This window comes from Pongo pygmaeus, chromosome 7 (genome assembly GCF_028885625.2).
Source record: "Pongo pygmaeus isolate AG05252 chromosome 7, NHGRI_mPonPyg2-v2.0_pri, whole genome shotgun sequence".
Classification (NCBI taxonomy): domain Eukaryota; kingdom Metazoa; phylum Chordata; class Mammalia; order Primates; family Hominidae; genus Pongo; species Pongo pygmaeus.
The window spans coordinates 66,072,758-66,085,970 of NC_072380.2; the positions used below are offsets into that span (position 1 = coordinate 66,072,758).

At 41.9% G+C, this 13,213-nt stretch overlaps 1 non-coding gene across 1 annotated transcript; it reads left to right on the forward strand.

The window, feature by feature from the left end:
- Positions 1 to 237: 237 nt before the first annotated feature.
- LOC129043285 (small nucleolar RNA SNORA73 family) lies at positions 238 to 446 on the forward strand. The gene has a single exon (XR_008504378.1). It is a non-coding gene; the product is annotated as a small nucleolar RNA SNORA73 family (small nucleolar RNA).
- Positions 447 to 13,213: the final 12,767 nt, after the last annotated feature.

Below are 13,213 nucleotides of genomic sequence, written 5' to 3' on the forward strand. Positions count from 1 at the left end.
TAAAATGCAAGTGGCAGAGTCAAGAGGCAAACCTGGGACTGTCTGATTATGAAGCCTGGTCTCACCATTTTATGTCACTTCCTTCCAGTCAGAGCCGACCAGTCTCCAGGAATTTAGACTGCTGACTGCATTTATCCACTTTGGGAAATCTCTAGTAATAAAAGGGAGACACGCTGAGTAATAAATGTGAAGTTTAGAACACAAGCCTTGCAAAAGCTTTCAAGAATAAATAAAATTTCAACATGGATAGCCTGGGAGGTCACTCTCCCCAGGCTCTGTGGAAGTGGTGTTGGGGAGCATAGATGTTTGGTCCATGATGTACAGTACAGCCCCTTTCCACAATGTTGGAGATGAAGCTGGGTCTCCCGCTTGCGCCTGCATATTCCTATAGCTTCCCTGAGTCCTGTGGATGATGACTGGTGAGACAAATCATGCAGGAAACATGTTTAGTGTGAAAAAAAATAAAACAACAACAAAAAAACCCAACATATTTGGAATGTGATAGACAACAAGTGAATAGACAATCTCACTTATAAATTGTACTTAATAGAGTTAATAAATTCAGTTGCCTTTCGCTGGGGAGCAATGAACAATTTCATCTCCCCCCAAAGACTCTGGAGTCAAAGGTGGTGTTTAGACTCTGTTACCCGGAGCGCTGGTCTCTCATCTGTGTCAGGTACTTGACACAGAGGTATTTTACAGAGGAGGGATGCTAAGTCACGAGAAGGATGAACAGGAAGAGAAGGGTGATTACAGGCTGGAGGTTAAGAACAGAGATTCCGAAGTTTCACAGTACGACTAGGAACTCACTGACTGGCTGTTTGCTTGGCTAATGCTTCATCCTCTCCAACATTCAGCTTCATCATCTGTAAAAGGAATCCCGTAATGTCTATGTCTCAGGGATCCTGTGAGGGTGAGGTTAGGCATTGCACATGAAGGGCTTAGCTTAGCAAGTACTAGTTGCTTGTTAATCTTTATTACAATGGCAGTTGAGCATATGCTTTACCTATGGAGCACACTTTACCTCTGAGCACCCTAGAGAAAGGAGAGTTTGGCAGTTTAGCAAGGGGGGTCAGGGGACGTAGGAGGATGGCTACACAACGTACACTAAACTCACAATTAAGGAGTACAATCATGCTTTGTTCCGAAATGGCAAGTTTTTTAACAATGTGTCTTTATATCCATTGCTGGGTTTTTTTGGTTGTTTTTTTTGTTTTGTTTTGTTTTGTTTTTAAGAGGGACTGTCTCTCTGTTGCCTAGGCTGGAATGTAGTGGCACGATCTTGGCTCACTGCAACCTCCGCCTCCTGGGTTGAAGCAATTCTCCTGCCTCAGTCTCCTGAGTAGCTGGGATTACAGGTGCCTGCCACCATGCCCAGCTAATTTTTTGTATTTTTAGTAGAGACGGGGTTTCACCATGTTAGCCAGGCTGGTCTCAAACTCCTGACCTCAAGTGATCCTCCCGCCTTGGCCTTCCAAAGTGCTGGTATTACAGGCTTGAGCCACCATGCCCAGCCATCATCCATTGTTGTTTTAAAGAATTAAATACATCACATGATTGGAACAAATTAAAAAAACACTCCGAATTTTTTTCTACATATATTACTAACATAATTAATGACTTCTGAAGCGTCAGCTAATTATAGTTTTAAAGGCCTAGAATTCTTTGTAAGGATAGATGGCACTTTTTCTAGAATCTTCCTTTTGGATGGAGGAGAATAAGGCAAAAAAAGCACTGGATTTGGCACTGGGTAGACCTTGGTTTGAATCCTAGCTCTTAGCTGTGTGTCCCCTAGAGAAATGACCTAACCTTTCTGAACCTCCTTCTTCATTTGTATGATGGGGATGATAAATCTCTCTCATGGGATTTTAAAGCAAGGCACGTGAAATGCTTATTACACTGGTTTCATCTTAGGCTATCAATAAATGGTAACTATTAGTAATTTATTAGTAGCTATCTTGAATCTTTCCCCCTTTTTCTCTTTTCCTCTCCTACTATGCAGTATGCTTTTCTCAGGTGAAAGGATACAGAAAAAAACATTATTGAGCACAGGTCATCAAGTTCCCATGGAATCTTTGAGAAATCAGGGATGTCCTTCTTGCTTTTGGCACAACTTCCTAAAATAACTCTTTGACCAGCTATAACCCTCCTTGATAGAAGTTACAGATGGAAATGACTGATGAGTTTGTTTATATCCAGTACTTGTATGATTCAGCCTTTTAACCGATTTGCTTTTCTTTTTCGAGACGGAGTCTTTCTCTGTCGCCCAGGCTGGAGTGAAGTGGTGCGATCTCGGCTCACTGCAACCTCTGCCTCCTGGGTTCAAGTAATTCTTCTGCCTCAGTCCCGAGTAGCTGGGATTACAGGCGCATGCCACCATGCCCGGCTAATTTTCGTGTTTTTAGTAGAGACGGCGTTTCACCATATTGGCCAGGCTTGTCTCGAACTCCTGACCTTATGATCTGCCCGCCTCCGCATCCCAAAGTGCTGGGATTACAGGCATGAGCCACGCACACGGCCCTGATTTGCTTTTGAAGAACTACCACAAAAACGCAGTTTCTTTCCCCCTGCTCCTCAGGGGCCACTCCACATTTTAATGAGATTTTTCCTGATTAAGAGCAAAGATGTTCTTTTGCTCAGCCAGTGGCAGTTTGACCTCTCCTGACTCCTCCCTGTGGCTGCAGCGCAGCGCCTGACTTCTTCCATGAAAGAGCTGTGGAGCTGGCAGGGCCTAGGTGCTGGTGGAGAGCCCTGTGACTGGACCAGTGGCTGGAGGGAGCAGGAAGTGGTATGCGATGTAAATGACGGGTCTGAGGTCACCAAGCAAACATCAGGTGGTTAGAAATATGGACTGGGGCTTGTGGAAAGTTCTTACGGAAATATGCCAGAGGCGGTGATCATTTGCACAGAGATGGGAGGTACACTATGGCATGGACCGACTCACCTACAGGGAGGAAGAGTGTGAGCTTGGATTAGAGAACACTGTGGAGGAAGAACTTTGAGGCTGATGGCCTTGAAGAGCAGTAGAAGAAACCAAGGAAACTAGCAGCAGGGAGCTCTTAGAGCGTAGACATCCAACAGGAAAAGTGCCCAGGGTTACAATATCCAAGAAAGGCCTGAGTCTTGGGTCAAGGAGTCAGCATTTAGAGAGTGCTGAGCGGTTGGGGATGGATGAAAGCTCACGGTGCGGGTTAGCTGTGGAGTTTCTGGTGACTCTTCAAGTACCAGTTTCAGAGCCAGGTGGAGAAATGTCATCCTCCAATTATAGGAAGACAGATGTTAACTTGAGGGATCAGGGAGCAGATGTACTCGAGGGATCGGAGGGTGAAGGAAATCTTTAGAACAGTCTTCAGTTTCAGTTTTTAGAAGAACAAGTATCTGAAGCAAATTAAATTTTATCAAATAGTTATCTTTTTGACAATTGGCTCAAATTTAGGCTGCTCTCTGGAGCAGATTATATAAATACAGAGTTTCAGATATACAGAATACTGCTTACACCAAAAAAGCTGCAAAACAACTAAAATGTTTAAAAAACAATATTAAAATTTCTCATGTTTTAACCTGACCTAACACCTAACTAAAATGCTTTTCAACTGCTTTTCTTCAATGCTTTTCTTTATTTTTTTGAGACAAGGTCTCACTCTGTGGCTGAGGCTGGAGTTCAGTGGCACGATCATGGCTCACTGCAGCCTTGACCTCCCAGGCTCAAGTGATCCTCCTGCCTCAGCCTCCTGAGTACCTTGAACTACAGGCGTGTGCCACCATGCCCGGCCACCATGCTCTGGCCTGTCTTGGATATTGTAGAGTTGAGATCTTGCCATGTCTCCTGGACTCAAACGATCCCCCCACCTAAGCCTCCCAAAGTGCTGAGTTTAGAGTGGTGAGCCACCACGCCTAGCTGCTTTTTAACTGCTTTCAATCAGCTTCTTGAGTTTTGTTTTCACGTTTCAAAACTAATTTCAGCCTTCCTGTTTATTGTTTTAAGGTTTATTTTAGCTTTTATTCTAAAATAAATCCTAAAATGTACTTACTGGAGTTTGTAGTGCCTGTTAATTTTGGTGCATCTGATGAATGTTGGCTTTCCCATGTGCTGTTAATAACCAACTCTTCTTATAGCCTGTGACATGGCTTATGGAGACAGCCATGGAACTGCCTTGGATAACACACAGTCAAATTCTAAGAGAATCAGTTTATTCTTTGGTAGAAATCTTAACTTTTGGGGGAATACATTAAAACTTAAAAATCATATCTATTTTACATATTAAACATTAAAAATTAGTCCAGGTAAAGTAGCTCATACCTGTAATCCCAGCACTTTGGGAGGCTGAGGTAGGAGGATCACTTGAGCCAAGGAGTTCAAGACCAGCCTCGGCAATATAACGAGACCTTGTATCTAAACAAACAAACAAAAAAAAAAAACTAGCAGGGCACCATGGCTCATCACTGCAGTTGCAACTACTCAGGAGGCTGAGGGGAAAGGATTGCTTGAGCCCAGGAGGTAGAGGCTGCAGTGAGCCATGATCACACCACTGCACTCCAGCCTGGGCAACAGAGTGAGAGCCTGTTAAAAAAAAAAAAAAAGTTAAAAATTAACATGATGGCAATTATGTTACATTTAATATAATATAAAATTTATTTTAACACTAACCATTATTTTCTGGTTCTCTGGGATTCAAGTCCAATTTTCTGTCACTAAAGAACCAAATAAGAACCCATTGGTTCTTAGATTTCTAAATTTCCTGAATGGGAATTTTAAAAAATAACATGCTGTGGCTGGTGGCATAGCTCATACCTATAATCTCAGCACTTTTGGAGGCCAAAGTAGGAGTGCTTGAGGCCAGGAGTTTGAGACCAGCCAGGGCGACATAGCAAGACCCCATCTCTACAAATTAATAGAAAAATTAGCCGGGCATGGTGGCACTTGCATGTGGTCCCAGCTACTCAGGAGGCTGAGATGAAAGGATTGCTCGAGCCTGGGAAGTCGAGGTGACAGTGAGCCGAGATCCTACCACTGCACTCCAGCCTGGGTGACAAGGCAAGACCCTGTCTCACAAAAACCAAAAACTCCAAAAAACAAGCAAAACACCCCCAATAAATAAACAAACAAGAAAAACAACAAAAAAACATGCTTAAGGGGTGGGTATTGTGCATACGCAGAAACAGGCTCACCAACTTTTAATTTTGCCAACTAAGAGCATTTTTTTTTTTCCAAAAGCTCAATTTATTATCAGCAACAATGGATCAAAGAAATGGCGTGATAACACAAAACTATGTGAGAACATTTAGCTGTATGGAATGAGGTAGGTCTATATCTACTAACAAAGATCTCCAGGATAAATTGTCTTTAAAAAAGGCAAGGTGCAGAACAATGGATTGGGTGGATCCATCCAATGCGCTCCCAAGAGTGGACTGGGAGAGAGGGAGACTTACTCTTCATTGAATTCCCTTTTACACCTTTTGAAGTTTGTATTGTGTGTTCAAAAATAAATACAGATAAATTTAAAGATTAGCTTTGTGAAAAATTCATTCCAGTGTCTTGTTTTTCATTTGTCTAGGATCAGGAAAAGCTTTGTCCTGAGACAGGTTCTAGGCTGCAAACAGGCTTTTAAGACCCTCCATCCTAACCCACCTTCCACTTACCTTCAAATGAGTAAGCTTTCAGGCAGGAGGCGACAGTCTAGCTGTACCTTAGTCCCCTCCCCCTGAGAAAATGACACATTACGGAAACTATTAGTTCTTAAGAGGGGAGTTGCTGTTTCCAAGATTGAAGAGGAGATACACTATTTCCAAAGATTCACTTCTTTCCCTTTTCTCTATCCTTGTTTATATAGATGGAAAGGTTCATATAAGGAAACATAGCCTCATAGCATTTTCCTTTCGAGGGTGTTTGTAATGTTCGTGTGTGCCACAATGCCTGCGTTTACTAATATGCACTACACATTGTGTTTATTTCTGTTTCATCAAGGTTTTGCCAGATTATGGCCTGTCTGTGCCTGATAGTGGCTGTGTTTGTGTATGAGCACAGGGTCATCTGATAACAAATTGTCACATCATGCGATTAAGTGATGTTTAAAATGGGTGTAAGCCAGAAAGTGGTCTGACTCCCAGACCACTTTTAGAAGGTCCCATCAACAAAAGAAAGTTCAAGGTATCTTGGAAGAGGTCATTGATTACAACTGTCTTGATCATTCTGGACTTGTTCCTTCCTGCAGAGACACAATTAAAATAATGTTGTACAGTAGACATTTTTCATTGTTAGAGGAAGGACAGTTTTTCAGACGTAAATCAATGCAAAATCTATCTCCTCTTCAGAAAGATAAAAATTCATATTTTTAGAAGCTCGCTCAATGAATTGTATGAGAGGTGATGCTTTATTACAAGCATCAGTGTTCAGTTGCTGTTTCTCATGACTTTCACTGCCACATCTGAGGCCACACAGGCAGACTGTGAACATCCTGGGCCAGGGACGTCGTGCCTGTCACTTTCCCATGCCTGGTATAGTTTCACAGCACACAGTAAGTGCCTAGCACATTTCCGTTGACTGAATGAATGAATGCTTCAAATTAATGGTTACTAGCAAAAAATCTTAACAAAACCTTAAACTTTGATTTGTAATACTTATACTATATTTTTGTATTATTACCTAATCTCTGAATTATCAGTGCTATCATCAGCTATAAAACTAAGTTGATCTGGAAAGTATTGGAAGATAGTTTTGTCTGATAGCTAAAGCTCGGGAAAAAATGTCACCCTTATCATTACTGGTTTTGTGCTTAAGGGAAAATTCCTTGAATTAAGGTTTATTATTGTCATCATTATTTGTCTCAGTAATATGGACATATAAATCACCTTGTTGTAACTGCTTTGAAATTTAATAAAATGAATAAAAGCAGTGAATTTTCTGTTCTTTTCCGTGAAGTCTGGTAATTTTAGTAATCCACTGCCCTATGAGATACAAGGCAACTCTGTTTCCTCTGTAGTCTGTTTTTTCTTCCTTTCTTTCAAAATAACCTGCCATCTTTCCAAAATAAACATGAGGAGGAAATACATGAGTGGGTATGTAATCACCCAGATATTTGGAGCAGCATGCCTCTAAAAAAATTGTAAAAATAGAGTAGTCATCAGAAATTTCTTCTGGTTTTACAGAACTTGTTAATGTTCTTTTCTTGTCTCTATAAGAATTTTTAAAAGAAACATTTACATTGGTGTAAAAAGTTTGCCCAGTGAAAATTAAATAGCTATCCACCCAAAACTTATTTTCCCATATAAGGATAATCTTAGATTTTTAGAAATTCGGAGTGAACTTCATGAAAATAATTATTTTACAGATTTTTTTAGCATTTTAGAATTATAATATCATATTATATTTCAATCCAATATTTATGAGGCCTCATTCTGTGATGATCTTATTACAGCGTTAATTAAGTAATTACATTACAGGTCAATCATAATATGTGTATTTCACATTTGTTTTTAGCTACTTTGAATTTAAAGGTACTTTTGGGATTTCTTATAATCCTGGAGGGTTTATGATACGTAACAAACATTTAGAAAACTGGGTTGCTTAGAAGACATCATTTAATGTAATGAGTCTGGTGAATGAGTTTACGACTTTTAGCTTATGGTTCAGAAAATACAAAGATCATTTTTCTCTCTCTTGTCCTTTCTCTTGTCCTCCTTTTTTCCCTCCTTATTCTCTTCTTCACCTGTCTCCTTTTCATCTTCAGCAAATATTATTTAGCATCTACTCTCTATGTTAAGTTCAACAACAGTTCAGAGTTTTCAGCTGCTGCTCTTGGATCTCAGAGAGGCTGATCTCAGAGTCAGATCCTGCGCTCCTTCTGGATCATTACCATAGACAGAAACAGACCATTTGAAACATGGTACACATTTATTAATAGAGATCCTACTCTTTGGAGTCTGTGATGATTTGTAGGTAGCTAAGCAAAACTTTTTAAGTATACCACCTACCCATCTAAGGAGAGAGGGTTTCCCAAACAATTTAACAGCATCAATAAGATAACAGTGTTTGCTCCTCTCAGGCAAGTCAGCTGCTTTTGCCCAGGCACATACATGCTCAGGAGGCCTGAAGATGCTAATTACAAATCATTCTTAACTTGTCACTAAAGTCACAAGGAGGCTTACTTGCAAGCAAATCTTTGTAACTATGGGAAAACAGTTTGGAAGGTCTATGGGTAAAGCTAAAACATTAAATTACAAAAAAACAGGTCTTCAATCTAGACTAGTTACACCTCAAATTTCAAATTACCCAGACAATAACACATGGTGTGAGTAGATCTTGTCTTCCCTTTGAGTGTTGATTTATTACAATTCTATTCACTAAAAAGAGCCCATTGTTGACTCTCCTGTGAGTGAGTTCTCTAACCTCGGTTCTGGAGAGAGAGCCCATGAGGTCATGGCTGGCCCTTCAGTGGGTGAGCAGGGCTAGTTCTGAGGCTGGAGAACTTGACCCCATGGGTGGCATTAGCCATCATTCCTGGAGACTCTTGATCTGAAATGGATGCTCCTTCTCACTGTGGAGCTGGGCCTTGGCTGAGGCTGGAGATGTCCAGGACCTGGGAATTCCACATCATGATCCTTTCTCTGAATAGTTCCGTGGCTCACCTAGCCCAGTCAGTGGAGGTGGCTCAGAAGTTGCCCAGTTCATAAACAAGAAGAAAGAAGAAAGGACAGCACCCCCATATCTGCACGGGCTGTTTCTGTACATATGTCACTCTGGGTCCTGGTCTGGATGGTTTCCTGTGGATGGATGACTAACTGGCCCAGCTCAAGGTACTTGGCCTCCTTGGTTGCTCCTTGAGCCATCAGACTCATCCCCAGGAAACGAGCTCATCCACAATCATTATAGCTTTAGTCCATGCATTATGACTAAAGCTCTTGAAGATAAGGAGGAAAAGTTAAAATGCTGAGCCACATTTCTTCTGGGCAGAGCTATGGAGCATTTCAGACTATACGTTGGAATAGGGCAAGGCAAAATACCTAGCTTTAATTAGAGAGAGAGAGAGAGAGAGGCTGGCATTGATGGAGCTAATTCTTTCTCACCAAATTGCTATGTAGGGAAAGTTCAGTGTTAGAACTGAAATCCCAGGCTAAGGAACAGCTTACCTGAATTCACACCGGTAACTCTGGGCAGCTTACTAAACATAGTGCCTCAGTTTGGATATACCTGTTAAAATGGGGATAGAAACATTAATACTTCAAAAGGTCCTTAGAAGTTTTCTTTGCAGGATTAAAAGGGTTAATATCTCTAAAGTTCTTACAGCAGAGAATCACAAAGTTAGCATTAGATATAGGTCTATTTCTATAAGCACAGGCTGTTATCACTGTTATCATCACTAGTCCATGTTTGAATGCAATAACTCTAAGTGACTAAAATAATAGAGAAGGGAAAAAAAAGAAAAGGAAACATTTTGGTGAGGAGTGAAGGTAACGTCATGTTTCCTTTAAATCTCACAATACCTTTGTGAAATAAGTAAACAGCTATAGAATAAGTCTAGGGATGCACTGTGCAGCAGGAGCACTATAGTTAATAATATTGTACAGTCATCTCTCCTTGGGCGATTTGTTCCAGGACCCTTGAGGATACCAACATCTGTGGATGTTCAAGTCCCTTATATAAAATGGCATAGTATTTGCATATAACCTATACACATACCCCATATACTTTATTTATTTTATTTTTTGAGACAGAGTTTCATTCTTGTTGCCCAGGCTGGAGTGCAATGGCGTGATCTCACCTCACTGCAACCTCCGCCTCCTGGGTTCTCTTGCCTCAGACTCCCAAGTAGCTGGGATTACAGGTGGGCACCACCACGCCCAGCTAATTTTTGTATTTTTAGTAGAGCAGGGTTTCGCCATGTTGATCAGGCTGGTTTCAAACTCCTGACATAAGGTGATCTGCCCGCCTCATCCTCCCAAAGTGCTAGGATCACAGGCGTGAGCCACCGTACCTGGCCCTTCCCATATACTTTAAATCATCTCCAGGTTACTAATAATACCCAATACAATGTAAATAGTGGTTATATTTTCATTTGTATTACTTTTAAATGTTTATTTTTATTTAAAAATGTTTTCTATTTACAATTGGCTGAATCTATGGATGCAGAGTGGGAGGATATGGAAGCCAATTGTATTGTATACTGAAAATATGTGAAGCAAGTAGATTTTAGGCATGCTTAATACAAGAAAAAGAAGGTGATGGATACGTTAGTTTGATTGTAGTAATTATTTCACTATTATATGTATATCAAAACGTCATGCTGTATACTTTAGATATATATAAAATAAATTAGAAAATAAGTAAATAATATTATATGAGAGCTGGGAAAAGAGCTAACATTGTGAGTGAACTAACATTTGCCAGGCATTGTGCTAAACCCATTGCAGATTTAGCTAGTTAAATTATTGTAACTCCTAAAGACTTATTTGTGTATTTATTATTTCATTTAAAAAAGTATTTGAGCAGCTTACTTAAATTCGTAACACAAAATAATAGACAAAATAAGAAAATAAGGACCAAGAGAAAAGAAAGCTCAGAGTAGTAAGATAAATATAGTAAGGACGATGTATGAGGCCTTAGTATAATAGATGAGGATGCTGAGGTTCCGAGAAGTTCTACGTATTCTGTGGGATGCCCTGCTACGGCGGAGCCGAGCTGGGTGTCATTCCTGACTCTGTGGGTTCTAATGCAGTTTAGAGTGACTTTTCCAGTTTAAATGGAGCCAGGAGAAGGGGAAGAAAGAGAGCTCAGGCAAAAGGGAAATGTAAAACAAGAGAGAAGATGGAAAAGAGGAAAACTAAGTGGTAGAAGAGAGGGAAACAAGAGGTGAAACAACAGCCATGTGACTGTTGGTTTGTAACAGTGGGGGCTGCCTGCAGGGATGCAGTGGCTCAGGGGAGGGTGAGAGGCCGCTGCTCTGGGATCTGGGACTTTCTTCTCCTTGGACAGGCATCACCAGGCCCCTGAGGCTTACCTGCTGGCACTCACAGAATAGCAACCAGCTCCCTAACACAGTGCTAGATGCAGTTCTGGAAATTGAGATTCTGGGCCACTCTGAATACTTTGAAGTAAAGGAGTGACAAGATTGTACCATTAAGTTCCAGAAGCACAGATATTTCCTGTAAGGAGCCATTTCTTCCACTCCTGGAGAAGCTGGATTCTGGGTCTCAGACGTTCCTGCTTATCTTCATTCAACAGATTCCCGGACTAATTACAGTGTGCCCACCACAGCTGGCCCTTCCTATGGTGGTCCCGCATCTGTGGATGCAACCAATCGTGGATCAAATACACTTTAAAAAATCAATAAAACATAACAACACAACAATAAAAATAATACAAATAGAAACCCAACACAGTATAACAACTACTTACATAACATCTACATTGTCTTAGATATTATAAGTAATCTAGAGATAATTTAACGTATAAGGGAGTTTGTGTGTATCTTATATGCAAGTGCAACCCCATTTTGTATCAGGGACTTGAGCTTTGCAGATTTTGGTATCCTCTGGGGTTCTGGAGCCCACCCCTCGGGGATAACGAGGAAGGACTGTATTGGCATGTGGAAGGAAGAAGGTTAATAAGGCACTATCTGGTGGAGAAGACAGACATGGAGCTTACAGCTAAAGTACAGCATAGTAAATGATCCTCTGAGGATGCACTTCTATCCCTGAGCTCTGGAGGCCCTGGAATAGTGCATCCCACTCTGGCTGGGGGCAGAAGCCAAGGCTTTAGGAGAGGAGGGCACACGTAGCTGGCTCAAACGACCAGGTCAGGTGAGGAAGGGAGGGGTGGGAAGCCAGCAGAGAGTTGCGTGAGCCAACACTGTGGCCCCAAAAGGGACTGTGAAATCAGTCAGCCAGGTCCTGGACCAGCAAATGGGGAGGTGGAGAGAAGTGAGGAGGAAGAGAGGTGTGAAACGAGGCTAGAAGGTGGGTTCCAGCCACATTGTTAATGATCTTTTACATTAGTTTCTTACATAGACTCTGCTTGCTCCAGCAATGACCATGGCCCGACCACAGTGTACATTTACTTCCTGTAGCCAGCAGGGCCTGAGCTGAGGACTGAAAGCAGCCTGGTGTGATTGTCACTCCAGCAGCCTGGCCACACAGCCCCTTCTTGGGAGTGTGGGGGCCTGCAGCAGGATCTGAGAGAACTGGTGGGGCCTGGGGAAGCCTCCACGGAGAGGAGGGAGGGCCCAGTGCAAGGAAGGCATGGTGGTGAAGGGACACTCGGATTTGAGGCGTGATTGTTAGGATTTGGAGCGGGGCTGACACGTGGTGTTACAGCTTGGGAGACCGACCAGGTAGTGACTACACACATTTCTGTTAAATTGAAGAATCTAAGCTTACTATAGGATGAAAACCATTTCCCAAGAACTCCAGTTCTGTTTTAAAATAGTCTAACTTCGCTTGTGTTCTGGAGAAGCATGCAGCACACTGCACAAGCTAACACCATGGCGCTGCCATCACCTGTTAGCCATATCATCTCTGGCAAATCACCCGCTCCAGAGCCTCTCGCTCCTTATCTACAAAACCTGGATAATATCGAGTCCCGCAGACTTGAGAATCATGTTTATAGTTTATGTGAGTGAAGGCTGACCGTGTGTTAGTGCCCTGTGACTAGCAGAGTGAGGTCCGGTCAGCACGTGGCTCTGCCCTCCTCTCCCCGCAGCCCTTCCTCTTCCTCTGCCTTCTTCCCTCTCTTCTCCCTCCTCCTCCTCTTCCTCTTCCTCACTGTTCTCCATCTTCTCCTCCCCTCTGCTTCCTTCTCACCTTCTTCCTCTTCCTCTCCTCCTTCGTCTTCCTCTGCTTTTTCTTCTTTTCCGTAGCTGGATTCTGCAATTCAGACAAACTAGAATTTACGTTTGTTTTCTTGTAAATAAGAAAAGACAAGTAAGCAATTTCTGGACTTTTATTTGTGGGTCTAGAATTTAGCTAACTGAATAAATAGATATTTAAGTTTTAATATTTAAAACCACTGTTACAGTATCCTTTTGTCTCAATTGGTCTAAGTATTTCGAGTTCCCATCTTCTCATCAATTTCAGATAATCAGGGTTTGGTATTTGGGAAGTGCTGATGGCCCATGTGCAGTGAGAACTCCCCTGTGACTGTATGACCACGTGACCATGCACAGAGGCGTGCTCCCCGCCTTCTCATGCTACACGTAGTCAGGGTGCTGGCTGCTCCCCC